We start from the raw sequence: 15,586 nt of genomic DNA, 5'->3' as shown, positions 1-15,586 counted from the left end.
ATACTGAACTCATGTTTCTTTTCTTATTCCTGTTCCTTTAAGACTTCACTATTGAGAATCCGTGGGATGATAAGTTGATTCTCAAACTTCTGTCTGGGCTTCCTAAACCAGTGAGTTCCTATCCAAATACTTTTGAGTGGCAGTGTAAACTTCCGTCCATCAAGCCCAAGACTGAATTTCAATTGGGTAAGAACTTTATGGGTGATATAGCTTTGAATTCTTGTTCATCCATGGAACGTTGATGGTGATTCATGTGTATGTGAGATTCTCCTCCTGTCCCCCAGCCCCAGTAAAGAGTTACAGCTACAGTATTGAGAAATCTTGTTAATCCATGGCTATAGAACCATGAGTGCTGTTGGACTGGAACCCATTTAAGTCGGAGATCTCTATCAAAGTAAAAATGCACGTGCTTAGGCTGGGGAAGCTCAGCAGCAGAGCACTAACCTGGCATGTGTGAGGCTGCGGGTTTGATCTCCAGAACTGCAAAATTTTAAAAATGCAGTTAGACTATTTAAGAATTTCTTACAGATTTTATAGTCAAAAACAGGCATTGATAACAAAATGAGGATTTTTTTTTTCCATTCTGACCACTTTTCAATATACTGAGGCACTAAGGACGTTGATAATAAGCACATGTGCAACTGTCACCACAATCTTATTATAAGTTTTTATCATCCAAATGGAAACTTGGTTTTTTTTTTTTTTTTTTTTTTTTTTAGTACTGGTGCTTGAACCCAGGACCTCACACGTGCTATGCAAGGACTACTACTGAGCTACATCTTTGGCCTTTTTTATTTTATCTTGAGACAACGTATCCCTACATTGCTCAATCCAGTGTCAAACTTGTGATCCCCCTGCCTCAGCCTCCTAAGTAGCTGGGATTACAATATGCACCACCACACTTGGCAGAATGGAAACTAATTCTGTATGGACAGTGTGTGTTACATGTTTCTTAAGAAGAGGGATAGTATTATATACTCATTTGATAATATTTCTGGAAAACTCTTGAAGAATACTCAAAACTAAAATAGTTGGCTTAGTGGGAGTGGGAAAGTGGGTGGTTGTGGATAAGGCGAGAGCAAGGCTTTTCACACATAGAGCCGCAGTAGGCCTTCAGAACAATTGAGGGGCCATCAGAGTTCCCCATGCCTACCTCCCTGCCCCTCCCAGATCCTCTGTTAGCGTCTTGAATAAGTGTGCCTGCTGATTGTGACAGTGATAAGCCAGTACCGGTATGTGGCCAAAGTCCACGATTTCCTTCGAGGTTCCCTGTACTGTGCGTTCTGGGGTTTGGAACGCTTGGCAGATCTCCTCGCTGCAGGGCACTTCAGAATAATTGGCCTGCCTTGAGTCTCCTGTGCTTTCCCCTTCTCCCCTTCCTCTGCACCCCAGAAGCCCTGGCAGACACTGACTGGGCCCTTTATTCCACAGTTGGCCTTTTCTAGAATGTCATGTGTTTGAAATTACAGTTTGTAGCCCATCAGGCCATTTCCTGACACTTAGCAACAGAATTTAAGGCTCCTCTTTGCCTTTTCATGGCTTGCTAGCTTTTTTTGAATCACTGAATAGTCCCCACCGTCTGGATGGCCCTGTACCCCACAGCTCATTTACCCATTTACCTACTAAAGGCCACCTCATTGCTTCCAACTTTTGGCAATTATGAATAAAGTTGCTTTAAACATTGTATGTAGGTTTTTCTATGGACGTATTTTTAACCCATTGAAGTAAATACCAAGGAGTGTGATTGTTGGATTTCGAGGCATGAATATACACTCATCCCTCAGGTCTGCACAGGCTAGCTCTAGGAACCCAGTGGGTGCCAAAGTCCATGATGCTCAAGTTTCTCATATAAAATGGGTAGCCGTGCATATAACTTAACATATACTTTAAATAATTTTGAGGTTACTTACAATACTTTGTACAGAGTAAGTAGTTGATATGCTCTATTATTTAAGGAATAATGATTTAAAAATATTTGTACATATTCAATCTATAGTTGGTTAAGTTTATAGATTTGGGGACTGGGGATGTGGCTCAAGCGGTAGTGCGCTCGCCTGGCACGCATGCGGCCCGGGTTCAATCCTCAGCACCACATATAAACAAAGATGTTGTGTCCGCCAAAAACTAAAAAAATAAATATTAAAAAAAATTCTCTCTCTCTCTCTCTTTAAAAAAAAAAAAAAAAAGTTTAGATCCTCATATACAGAGGGCTGAGTGTTTGCTTATATGAGAAAGTGCCAAGCTCTGCTAGTGTGGCCATACCATCTGTGTCTTTATCAGCAGTGAGCAAGAACTCCCTGCTACACCCTCGCAGCTTTTGCTGTTGTTTTTACCCTTCTGGTAGGTGTGCAATAGTGTCTCACTATTTCAGGGTGACAACAGTGATGTTCACCAGTGAGAGTGAACATTTTTTCATGTGTTTACTTGCTGTCTGCATACTTTTAATGAGCTATGTGTTCAGATCTTTTGCCCATTCTTTAATTGTCATATTGTTAAATATCAAGAATTTCTCAAATAGTTTAGATAGCAGTTCTTTATTAGATACTTGTTTTGCAAAGATTTTCTCCCAGTCTGGTTTGTCTTTCTATTTTTTTTTAAATTGTGTCTTTTAAAGCACAGAAGTTTTAATATTAATGAAGTCCAGTTTATCAGGTTTTTTTTTCCCCTACAGGTCATGCTTTTGGTGTTACATCGAAAAACTCATTGCACCAGTGGAAACTTAAATAGTCTTCTGTAATCTTTTCTAGAAGTTTTATAGTTTTATTTTTTCCGTTTCGGTCTATGCTCCATTTTGAGTTAACCTTTGTGCAAGGTATAAGGTGTGTGTCTAGGTTCATTGTCACTTGTGCATGTCTGAATGCTTGGCACCACTTACTGAAGACACTGTTTCTCATGTTTGATCCTTTGCCCAAGAGCAGTTCTAAGTCTGTGTGGTTCTGTTCTGGACTCAGCTCTTTTCCATGGGTTTGCTTGTCTCTTGCCAGCACCACAGGGTTATGGTCAGTCTCAGAGTGGGATGAAGTCAGCCCTTTACTTCCTTCTTCCATCTCAATATTGTGTTGACTTTCTGGGTCTTTTGCCTTTCCATATAAACTTTAGAATCAGTTTGTTGGTGTTCACAAAATAACTTCTAGATTTTTATTGAGATTGCATTTAGTCAAATTGGGAAGAGATGACATCTTGACAAAATTGAATCTTATCCCTGTACATGGAAATCTCTCCAATTAAATCTCCTTGATCTTTCATCAGAGTTTAGGTTTTCTCATATAGATCTGGTACATAATATATATTATTACCTAAGTATTCTTTGTTTTTTAATTTCTCATTCTAATTGTGTATTTCAGGAACATAGGGAAGTAATTGTATTTTATATATCTGCTTTGTGTCCTATAAGCTTTCTGTATCCACTAATAGTTCCAGGAGATTTTGTTAGTGTTGATTCTTTAGATAGTCCTGTCATCTATAAAGAAAGATAGTTTTATTTCTTCCTTTTCCAATCTGTATACTTATTTTTTTAAAATGTCTTATTGCTGGGCTGGGGATGTGGCTCAAGCGGTAGCGTGCTCACCTGGCATGCGTGTGACCCGGGTTCAATCCTCAGCACCACATACAAAGATGTTGTGACCACCGAAAAACTAAAAAAAATAAATAAATAAATATTAAAAATTCTCTCTCTGTCTCTCTCTCTCACACTCTTTCTTTTAAAAAAAATTAAATAAATAAATGTCTTATTGCACTAGGTGGGAATTCTAGTACAATGCTGAATAGAAATGATAAGAGACATCCTCACCTCATTCCTGACCTTGGGGCTGCATCTATGTAGTGTATCACCATCAGGTCTAATGCTGGCTATAGGTTTTGTACATGTTCTTTATCAAGTTGAAGTTTCTCTGTTGCTAGTTTGCTCAGAATTGTTATGAACGGATGTTGGATTTTATCAAATGTTTTTCCTGCATATGTTAATATGATCATGTGATTATATTATGTGATTATTCTTAGCCTGTTGGTATGATGGGTCAGGTTAACTGATTTTCAGATGTTGAGCTATCCTTGTGTTTCTTGGATCATTGCTATGGTTTGAATGTCCCCTTCAGATGTCATGTTTAAATTTAATTGCTATTGTCACAGTTTAAGAGGTGGGATCTTTAAGAGTTGATTAAGCCATGAAGGCATACCCTTACGATTGAACTGAGGCCATTGTTGCTGGGTGGGTTAGTTGTAATGGGGGTTCTGGCAGGCCATCTCCCGCCTCACCCTCACCATGTGATGCTCCTACCATCTTAGGATGGACGATGAAGATCCTCACCAGTTCTAGCCCCTCAATCTTGGACTTGTCAGCTTTTGGAACTATGAGCCAAATAAATCTCTTTTCTTTATAATTTATCCAGTTCATAATATTCTGTTATAGCAGCAGAAATCAGACTAAGACAGTCGTGGTATATAACTTACTGTATACATTGTTGGATTTTACTTGCTAATGTTTTGTTAAGATTTTTACATTCATGAGAAGTATTTGTCTGTAGTGTTTCCTATAATATCTCCATCTGGTTTTGGTAACCTGGAAATGCTGACCTCATAGAATGAATTAGGAAGTATACTCTACCACTATTTTCTGGTAGAGATTATAGAGAATCTCTATAATTTCTTCCTTACAGATTTGATAGAATCTGTCAGTGAGTGCATCTGAACCTGGTGCTTTCGGCTTTAGAAGGTTATTAGTTATTAATGCAATTTCCTTAATAGATGCAGGACTATTCCAGTTATCTAATTCTCTTTATGAGCTTTGATAGATTTTGTCTTTCAAGGAATTGGTTCATTTCATCTAAGTTTTTCTCACTTGTGAACATTATGTTCTGAATACTCTCTTATTATGTCTTTAGCGTCCATGAGCCTTTCATTTCTCATTATTTGTGTCTTTTTTTTTTCTTAGCTTACCTGACTTGATGTTTATCAATTTTATTAATCTTCTCAAAAACACAATTTTTGGAGTTTTCTTATTTTTCTCTATTGATTTCTTTCATAATATTTTCTTTTGTTTACATTTAATTAGTTCTTTTTTCTTAAGTTCCTAAGGTGGAACCTTAAATCATTAATTTTGTATCTTTTTTTTTTTGTTATTTTTATTCTTACTTTTTTGTAAACAATTCTTTTTTAAAATGTGTTATTTTTAGTTATATACTCTTTCTTCTTTTCTAAGTCCTTCATGAGACTTCTTCAATCCATGTGTTATTCAGAAGTGTGTTTAATCTCCCAAGATGTAGGGGCTTTCCAGCTGTCTGCGTTAATGGATCCCCAGTTTAATTCCACTGTGGTCTGAGAGCAGACATTATATGATTTCTATTCTTTTAAATTTGTGAGGGTGTATATTACAGCACAGAATGTGGTCTGTCTTGGTGAATGTTCCAAGTCAGTGTGAGAATGTCATATATTCTGTAAATGTCATTCAGATCCAATTTTCTGTTTAATGGTCCATTTCTTTTTTTTTTAATGTTTATTTTTTAGTTTTAGGTGGACAATATATTTATATTTTACACAATATATTTATTTTTTTATTTTTATATGGTGCTGAGGATTGAACCCAGTGCCTCACACATGCCAGGCGAGCCCTCTACCAGTTGAGCCACATCCTGAGCCCCTTAATGGTCCATTTCTGATGGAAGGATATAGGAATCTCCAAGTGTAATAGTGATTTGCTTGCATTTCTATCAATGCATGCCTCATATATTTTCACATTCTTTTCATGAGATGTATACACAACATGTCCTGTTGGAGAATTAACCCCTTTTTCATTCTGTAATGCCCCTTTTATGCCTGTTAATTTTCCTTGATCTGAAATCTGCTGTATGGAATTAATACAGCTATTTCTGTTTTCTTGAGATAACTGTTAGCATCCTATATCTTATTAACTGTTAATCTGCATTTGTCGTTATACTTTCAATGTGTGTGTTTTCATTGGTGGGTGAAGATCATTGGTGTTCTGAGTGATTATTGATATAGCTGGACTCATATTTCATTTGTTAGTTTTCTAGTCATTACACTTGTTCTTTGTGGGTTTTTTCCCCCCACTCTCTGCCTTCTTTGGCTTTGAATTATTTCATATTCTGTTGCGTCTCCTCTCTCAGCATATCAATAATATTATCTTTGTCACATTTGCAAGTGGATTCTGCAGAGTGTGCAGTATATATACACTCAGAGCCAGTCCAAGTCCACTTTCCGATAGCACGTCACCCCCTCACAGCAGGGCCCACACCATGCGGCAGGGGTGTCATTCCCTCCCTCCTGCCCACCTCTTCTGTCATTGCTGCTGTTGGTTTCACTTATCCACTGGTATGCCACCACTAGGTGGACACTATTGTTTTGAACAAATGGGTTTTTGTTAGATAATTTAGAATAAGAAACATCAAGTATTTTACTTAACACTCTTTGAGTCTAAGTTTCTGGCCTATATTATCTTCCTTCTCTCTGAAGAACAGTGCACGTTTACCAGTGACAGATTCCCTCCATTTTTGTGTAAGAAAGTCTTTATCCTTCACTTTTGAAGGATAGTTTCATGAAGTAGAGCATTCTAGCTGGTGGTTTTTCTCTTTCAGCCCTTTAAATGTTGTACTGCACACTCTTGCTTGTGTGGTTTCTAAGGAGAAATCTGATGTACTTATCCTTGTTCTTCCGGAAGTAAGCTCTTTTTATAGCTATTTCTATTTTGTAGCATTTTTCAAAATTTTCTTTGTCTTTGATTTTCTGCATTTTCTTTGTGATGTGCCTAGGTGTAGGTTTTTCTATCTGTCCTGCCTGGTATTCTCTGAGATTCCAGGATCTGTGGTTTGGTGTTGGTCTTGAATTTTTGAAAACTCACACTTTTTTCTTTTCAATTTACATTTCAGTTTTTCTCTTAGGGTGTCCTGGAGCTCACTGATTCTTTCCCTGGCCGTGTACAGTCTACTAAAAGACATTCTTGGTTTCTGGCACAGAGTGGGTTTTTTATTTCTAGCATTTCTTTTTGCTTCTTTCTGCTTATTTGACCTATTTGTTCTTGAAAATTGTCTCCTTTTTCTGTTAGAATCCTTAGCACATTCATAACAATTTTAAAAACTATCCTGGTCTGATAATGCTGAAATCTCTGCCCATTTCCAGTGCTTGCTCTGCCTCCTCAAGCTGTGTTTTGTCTTTTAATATGCCTTGTCAATTTTGTTGCTGGCCAGACCTGATGGACTGTGTAAATGGAACTGAGATAGTTAGGCTTTGGTGTAACCTTTATCTGGCTAGAAGTTAAGCTGTGTTGTCTTCCCTGTTGCCTTTAAGGTTCCCTAGAGACTTTCTTTTTATACTAGGGATTAAACTCAGGGGCATTTTATCACTGAGCACATCCCAGTCCTTTTAATTTTTTATTTTGAGACAGGGTCTCACTAAGTTGCCTCCTTAGTCGCTGAGATTGCAGACGTGCACCAAACAACCGAGAGTCATCTTCTTAGATAATCTGAGGAGTACTATCCTTCCCATTGCTAATTCCAGCGTGGTGTCTGCTGTGAATCTCTGTGTCTTCCTCTCCGTCTCCCCACTTTGGGTGCAGCAGTTTTCCCTCTGATCTCAGTTTTTTAATAGTTCAAGAAGAGCTGTTGAATTTCAGTTGTCCAGTTACTTTCTTGCCATAAAAGTGGAGTGACAGCTTTCAAGCTGCTTATGTGCTAGACTGGAAGTCACAGATTTTTTTTTTTAAATATATATTTGATTTTGAATGGGAGGATTATTTTTAGAATTTTTAAGAATCAAATGCAACATCACCATGGTCTTTTTCTCCAAAATCAATAACCCCAGTGTAACCACAAGGAAAATATAAACAAACCCAATTTGAAGGACATCTGACTAGTACTCTTTGGAACTATCAAGGTCAATTAAAAAAAAAAAAAAGACAAGAAAAGTCTGAGACATGTCACAGGCTAGGAGTAGCCATGGAGATAGAATGACTAAATATAATGTATCCTGAAACACAGAAAAACTAGTGAGTCTGCAAGTGTGGATTTCAGTCAGCAGCAGCAGCACTCCTCGGTTGGTTCCTTGTCTATGACATAAGAGCCATGTGGGATGCAGAAACTCCGCTTTCTTGGCCACTTTTCTATCAATCAAAAACTATGTAAAATTAAAAGTTGAATTAAGTATTTTAAATTGTCTATTGCAAATGTTTGCTATCATTTTATTTTGCCCTTTTTATTTTAATTTTTTTGTTTTGTTTTAATAAAGTTTTATTTTTCCAAATGCACAGTTGCTTGGACCTGCTAGTGCATCTGCACAGCAACAGGGGCATCTCCATCTCAGTATTTCTGGTGTAAATTACTTGAGCTCTGTGCTTTGACACCAGTTTGAAAAGTCCTTTACTGAGGAGCTCCTGAAGGGCTGCCCTGGCCAAGGAACCGCAAGTCCTTATCCCTCGAAGACCCCAGCTGTGCTTAGAAGCTCGGAGTTGGGAACGTCCTTACAGAGTTTGTCATAAGTAGCTTTGTCAGACAAGACTAGATGTTGAGCTTGCCCTAATCTTTGCCTTCGGACCACTTCTTCTTTTCAGCGTTGCTCCAGATTTATTCACTGGGCCCTTGCCTTTCTTGGCCGACCTTCCGGCATCTCTCTTCTTCTTGTCACCCTTGAGCAGCGTTGCAAAGCCTGGAGAGCAGCACCAGCTATTGGAGCCTGGTCAAGATGTCTTTTTTATTTTTATCCTATTGTAAAATGTGTTTATTTCAAAAAGCTTTATGTATCACTTCAGGGAGGATTTCTCCTGTCATCTGCCTGCAAGATGGGCAGCACAGGTGCTGCTCAATTTAAAATGCGAGAACCTTGATGGGGAGGCACTGAGTGCCCAAACCCACGCACCTTAGTGACCCCCGCAGGCTGCCCTGAACTTGGTAAGGGGGCTCTTGTTGCAGGTATTTACTTCCTTTCATCTAAGCCTGTAAAACATTTCCCAAGCAACTGTGGCCATTTTTATTTATGAAAGCAATTCAAGTACAAAGAAAATTTTACAAATTCTTCATTTGGATAAAGTCCTTAATATTTTGAGCCCATTTGTCATTTTGACACATTTATCTCTTCCCAGGTTCTTCACTGGTCTACGTCAATCACCTTGTTGGAGAAGGGGCCTTCGCCTAAGTCTATGAAGCTACCCAGGGAGATGTGAATGAGACCAAAAATAAACAGAAATGTGTCCTAAAGGTAAATGGTGCAAATACATTTTTGAACTGTAGAGAAATGATTTTCAGCCTCTTTTTTTTTTCCTTTAAGACAGTGATGTTTTTATTGAGCAATTAAGAAATAAAACAATACTATGAGGATCTGGAATTGCTTTCTGCAGAACAAATCATAATGTCATTGCTTTCTCATGTCCCTTATTAGGATACTATTTTCCAGAATGTGACTCTGGATATAAATAACACATACCTGGTTTTGCTTGTAGGTCTAGAAGTCTGCCAACCTCTGGAAATTCTACATTGGTACCCAGCTGATGGAGAGACTAAAGCCAGCTGTGCACCACATGTTTATCAAATTCTATTTTGCCCACTTATTCCAGAATGGGAGCATCTTGGTAGGAGATCTCTACAGCTATGGGACACTATTAGTAAGTGTTCTGTTTTTATAATATGGATATGAATTTAAGTGCATTTCTGGTTTGTGCCTTACCCATATATTTTCTGGTTAGAGCTTTAGTTGGAGTGCTAAACAGGGGCAAAGTCCTTGACTTGAAATTTCATTAATCCTCATCCAACTCAGGATACCATTTGCATTGTTTCTAGAATGCCATTAACCTCTACAAAAATACCCCCAAAAAAGTGATGCCCCAGGCTCTCGTCATCTCTTTCGCTATCAGGATGCTCTACATGATTGAACACGTCCACAGCTGTGAGATCATTCACGGAGACATTAAGCCAGACAATTTCATACTGGGAAACAGGCAAGTGTGGACCTCTGAACAGGGTTCTTTCCTGAACATCTAGCAGCCCTTTGTCATTTGTGCTCATTTCCTGTCCTGAATTGTATTTAATCTAGGTTTTTGGAACAGAACGATGAAGATGACGATTTGTCTACTGGTTTGGCACTTATTGACCTGGGTCAGAGTATAGATATGGAACTTTTTCCAAAAGGAACTGCCCTTACAGCAAAATGTCAAACATCTGGCTTCCAGTGTACTGAGATGCTCAGTAACAAACCATGGAACTACCAGGTACGGACCTAAAGTAAGAGGTTTGGAAAATTTTCCTCTGTTGTACCTACCAGATTTTCCAAATGAATTTGGAATCTTGTTAGTTTGAACTGGTCTCTTGGACACAGTTGAAGAAGAGATGGGGGCCAGGAACGTGGCTTAGAAGTAGGGCACTTGCCCAGTAAGCATGAGGTCCTGGGTTGACTCTGTAGCATTCAAAGGGAGAGAAGGTAGTAAAGGAGAGATGGGACTTAAGGCTCAGGGGAAGGGAGGGATGAAATTCTGTTCCTGAAGAGTACACTTTTCTTATTATTCACAAGAAGGAAAGCAGATATGTTCTGAGTTTGACCCTAGGAAAGGTATTTAATGATCTGTGAACCCTTCAGAACGAAAGTCTGCCAATTCTACTTTATATGTGCCTGTAACAGATATAAACTGCATTAGAGTATGTCACTCTCTTCCCATTTACCTTGACTTTACCCCTCAGTGTTGGCCGGGGTGGTAGGAAGGGGGGTGCAGAACTTGGTGCCCCTAATCCTCTCACCCTGAGCATCAACTGGCACCTTAGTAGGAGGTGCTGTATTGCGATTGGGCAGAGGGGCTGCTTGGTGCACCAGTGCTTGAGCAGATCACAGTTAATGCCGTGAACTTGTGCCCGGGAACTAAAAACCCAGCTCTCATTACTTAAATAAAAAGGTGACAGATTATTGATATTATCTTATCTTTTGCAACAATATAAATTATTTAAATGAAAAGGCTTGTGATCATAAAGCAGAATGTAAAGTTTAGCTGATTGAAGCTGTTCTTTAAAAATAAAAATACAGAATGCCAGTTTATGTATTCACAATCTGACCTTTATCTGTGAAATAGATTTGAACAGTCAGACCAAACATGACATTCTATGTCAAAGCATCTAAGAGCCAAAGAGGAGGTAGCTGGGTGACATTAATGCCAGGTATCTTGGTTGTCATGCTAGGGTAACTGTCTTCAATTCCACACATCGTATGGGAATGGACCTGGAGACTAGAATACAGTGATTCGAGGGTCAGGTCATATATTTTACCTGCTAGTACTAGTAGTCTTTCATTGAAGTTTTTAAGTAGTTACGAAAAAAATGCAAATATTTCAAATATAACTTTATGCAAAATTTACCTGAAATAACTGGGTTTGATTTTGAACAGACTATTGAAACTCTGTGTATGTATATCCATGTAAAAGTTTTCCTTTTTGTATTCTATGTATATCTTCTTAAGCTGTATTTTACAAATGATGCTTTGGAAATGGATTTGTACCACTATTAATAGGTTTTTATGTTTTTCTTTCAGATTAAGTCAAGGCCAAGTCGTGTTTCCTTGATCCTCACCCTGTGGAGCTGTAAGATGATTCCTCTCCCAGGAACGAGCATCCAGGTGCTCAGCAGACATGTTTGCCTCTGTCTGTTTGATGGCAGTAAGGTAAGCTCACTGAGTTGAACCATCTCACACAGGATGATGGAGAAGCCCTTGTGTGGTACCACACATTAAATGTGGAGTGCGCTGTGTGTGTGAGTGTGTGGTACCGCAGTAGGTTAACCCTGGCTCTTCAGTGTGTGATGTTGGTACACACACACAGTTAACCCATCTGGGCCTTAGATTTCTTCACTTATGAGAGGGACTGGTACCTGTCTTCTAGTGTTGTGTACAGTTCAGGTCTAAGTATAGAGCATTGCATTTTTGAAAATGCAATGTATATCCAGCTCCCCAGGCAAGATATGGAGCATCGCCATTTCCCGTGAGGTCTCCTGGAATCCTTTTCTGCTCAACTCTTCCCTGATTCCTAAAAGACCATTTTTTACCTAATACCAAATGATAGTCTGAATGACTTCTAAAAAAATAATGTATCTTTCATGAGATGTAGCTTAAGTGGTGCTTAGGTAGAAATTCGTAGCTTTAATTGCATATACTAGAAAGAGGGAAGGTTTAAAATCAGTGATCTAAGCTGGGAACTTAAGAGACTAGAAATTGAAAAGTGAGTTAAACCTAAGAATGTAGAAAAAAGGAAATAACAAAGAGTAGAAATTAATGAAATAGAAAACAGATGGACAGAAGAGAAAATCAATGGAGATGAAGGTTGATTCTTTGAAGAGGTTAATAAAATTGAAAGATGCCCAGAAAGACTGACTAAAAAGAGTGAAAGAAAGCCGGGCGAGGTGGCACATGCACACCTGTAATCCCAGCAGCTCTGGAGGCTGAGATAGGAGAATCGCAAGTTCAAAGCCAGCCTCAGCAACAGTGAGGTGCTAAACCATACAGTGAGACCCTGTCTCTAAAAAAAAAAAAAAAAAAAAATAGGGCTGGGGATGTAGCTCAGTGGTTGAGTTCAATCCCTGGTACAAAATAAAAAAAACAAAACAAAAAACAAATTATCAATATCTCCCATTGAAATAGAAACATCATTACTGATCCTGCAGACACTGAGGACAATAAGGGATATTATAAGGAATTGTATGCCAGTAAATCTGACAACATTGATGAAATAGATAATTTTATAAAAAACCATAATTTACTGAAACTGACATAAGAAGAAATAGAAAATTTGAATTTCTGTTTTAAAGAAATTACAACTTCAATTAAAAAAATTCCTACAATGAAAAATCCAAGTCCTTATGGCTTCACTCTAGTGACTTCCCGCAAACATTTAAGGAAGAAATAATACCCATCTTATGCAAACTCTTCCAAAGAATAGGAGAAAACATTCCCTAACGTATTTCCTAAATCTAGGAAAAACATGACACCAAATGATGACATTACAAGACCAGTATCCTTCATGGATATAGAAACTAAAATCCTAAACAACATTCTCAAGTTGGATCTAGCAATTTATAGAAAGGACAGTAGGTCACGACCAGCTGGAATTTCTCCCCATGTTCAGATGTACACACCTGTGCATCCAGCATTGGACATGCGAAATTGTAATGTTATTTCATCATATTAGTAGACAAGAAAAAATCATGTGAACATCTCAATAAACAAAGAAAAAACATTGACAAATTCCAGTGCCCATTCACGAGTTTTAAGAAATCCCCTACAAACTAGGAACAGGTGGGAACTTCCTCAAATTTATAAAGAACAAGAAAAACCTGAATTTCTCTCATTGACAGTGAAATGTAGAATTTTTTTTTTTTAGTCTAAGATTAAGAACAAGTCAAGGATGCTAAGAAATAAAAAGATAACTCAGTTTTTTAAATGAGCAAAAACTTGAACAGGCCCTTCAAAAAAGAAAACATGAGAAACCAATAGGCATATAAAAATATACCTAACATGTAATACATTATTAGGGGAATGTAAGAGTTACAGTGAGAGACCCACTTAGATGCTCCATACAAGAAGCCCACCTTAAATAGAAAAGGTAAGTTAAAGGGAGGAGGGTTCACTATTCAAGATATTAATGTCCGGCTGGGAATGTGGCTCTGTTGTTGAGTGCTTGCCTGGCATCTGCAAGGCCCTGGGTTCAACTCCCAGTGCATTAAAAAAAAAAAATGTCAAACAAAGTAGATACATACCCAGTCACCCCATGTTAGAGCTTCAAAACACATGACCTAAAAATTGATGGAACTGAAAAAAGAAATGGGAAAAGCCACCATTATAATTGGAAACTTCACTACTGTTCTCTTAGGAATATAGAACAAGCAGACAGAAGATGAGAAAGGATATTAGGAATTGATTAACCTATTGACAAACTAGGTAGGATCAGTATTGAGCAGCACTTCACCTCTAAACAGTAAGAAGCATGTTGTAAGTGCATGTGGAATATCCACCAGTCTACACAGGTGGACCTGGGTCAGAAAATAAACCCCAACAAGTCTAAAATAGAGTTGAGAGCCAGGTATCGTATGGCCTTTGAGCACATGAGATTAAGCTAGATATCAGTAACAGAAAGATCCGTGGGCAAAGTCTTCAAATGCTTGGAAATTAACAGATTTCTAAATAATCAATGAGTCAAAGGGAAATTAGAAAATATTTTGTACTAATCACAAAGTGGAAGTGAAACAGACAGTCTGGTAGATGTCAGCTAAAGCCTAGTTAGAGGGGTTCCCAGAGTGGGTGGGAGCCGCAGAAGAGCTCCTCACAGCCTCACCCCCTGAGCTGAGGAGCCCCAGGCCTCCATGGGATGTGCAGGCAGAGGCCCTCTGGGGAGGGGACTCCAGGGGGAGCAGGGTGGCCGCCAGTGTGGAATCCTGACAGGGAGTGTCTGGAAGGCAGGCAGTGTGAGAAGCAGTGCGCGTCTGTCCTAAAAACAGCAGAGGGCACTGAAGGAGGTGACATGATGAGATTCATGTTCTAGAAAGATCTCTGGCTCCTCTCCGAAGAATAAATAGAAAAGGTAAGTTAAAGGGAGGAGAGGGCAGCCAGAGGGGACTCAAGTGGACCACTGGGGGCAGGGCCCTGGCATGGCAGGCAGAGGACAATAGGCATCATCTTGAAGAAGCAAAAATCTGGATCCAGCTTGCTTAGGATTGCCCCTGGCGCTGGCATTTGCACAACATGGGACCTTGACCTTGCTCTCAGGCTCCTCCTCTTGTACCTCCTGGGATCAATGTGAGCAAACTGGGTTATTATAAGTAAAGCATGGAGAACAACACATGGAGCATAATAAGTGCAACCAAAAGAGTGATGACGATTACAGCTTGGGTGGAGATCAGGTCGGGGGAGATGCAGGAGGCGGGAATCAACGGGATTGGTGGTGGGCTGAGTGTGGAGGGTGGAGGGAGAGCAGGTGTGGAGCGGGCAGTAGGTCTCAGACATCCACCCCTGGATAGACCATGGTCACACGCACACAGGTAGGGAGGCCTCGGGGAGGACTGCGTGTGGCGCTGCGCTGGTGGTTTTCTTCCACCTGAACTTGGAGTAAGGGTGACCACAGGGCTACTGTGCACAAAAGCACCACCGCAAACGCGCCAGGAGGTGTCAGCAGTGACCAAGAAGAGAGGACCTGCTGTACTCTCCTGTTCTCACGTGAGAACCGAAAACAAAAACTAGAATTTCACTTTAATAACAGAAAATATGGGATTCATTTTATATCCAGATCCTAGAAGTTCATTTATGAAATTAATTTTTATCAGAGTTCGAAATCGAGAAGTTTTGCATCACATTTAATAGTTAGAAAATTGCATTATTTGCTCTTTGAAGGCTTCTTTAACAAATCTAGCCTATTACAAAGGAAAGCTCTGTTGTCGAGCCTGGGCAGTGCCAATCCAGGACGCCCTCCCAGCACCCACCGTCCTCGCAGGGCAGGTGCACCCACACCTTCAGCGTCGGGGGGAGCCTCAAGCCTCTGGGTCTGCTGCCTGCTTTTCTTTTTTGTTTTATTTTCTAGGGCTGGGAGGGAGCCCGGCTTTGTTCTCTCTCCCTGTTGTCCTCT

The 15,586-nt window shown here is 39.4% G+C and overlaps 1 pseudogene across 1 annotated transcript in view; it reads left to right on the top strand.

Annotated features, from left to right (window-relative positions):
• The window catches only part of LOC144369150 (mitotic checkpoint serine/threonine-protein kinase BUB1-like), a 79,514-nt pseudogene that overhangs the window by 43,554 nt on the left and 20,374 nt on the right, over window positions 1-15,586 (top strand). The window contains exons 18-23 of the transcript XR_013428624.1: window positions 43-186; window positions 9,086-9,201; window positions 9,443-9,604; window positions 9,780-9,937; window positions 10,033-10,207; window positions 11,491-11,640. The product of XR_013428624.1 is annotated as a mitotic checkpoint serine/threonine-protein kinase BUB1-like (transcript). The remainder of the gene's footprint in view (window positions 1-42; window positions 187-9,085; window positions 9,202-9,442; window positions 9,605-9,779; window positions 9,938-10,032; window positions 10,208-11,490; window positions 11,641-15,586) is intronic.

Source organism: Ictidomys tridecemlineatus, chromosome 12 (assembly GCF_052094955.1).
Source record: "Ictidomys tridecemlineatus isolate mIctTri1 chromosome 12, mIctTri1.hap1, whole genome shotgun sequence".
NCBI lineage: Eukaryota > Metazoa > Chordata > Mammalia > Rodentia > Sciuridae > Ictidomys > Ictidomys tridecemlineatus.
The sequence above is the reverse complement of the archived record's forward strand: the minus strand, read 5'-3'. Positions and strand labels throughout refer to the sequence as shown.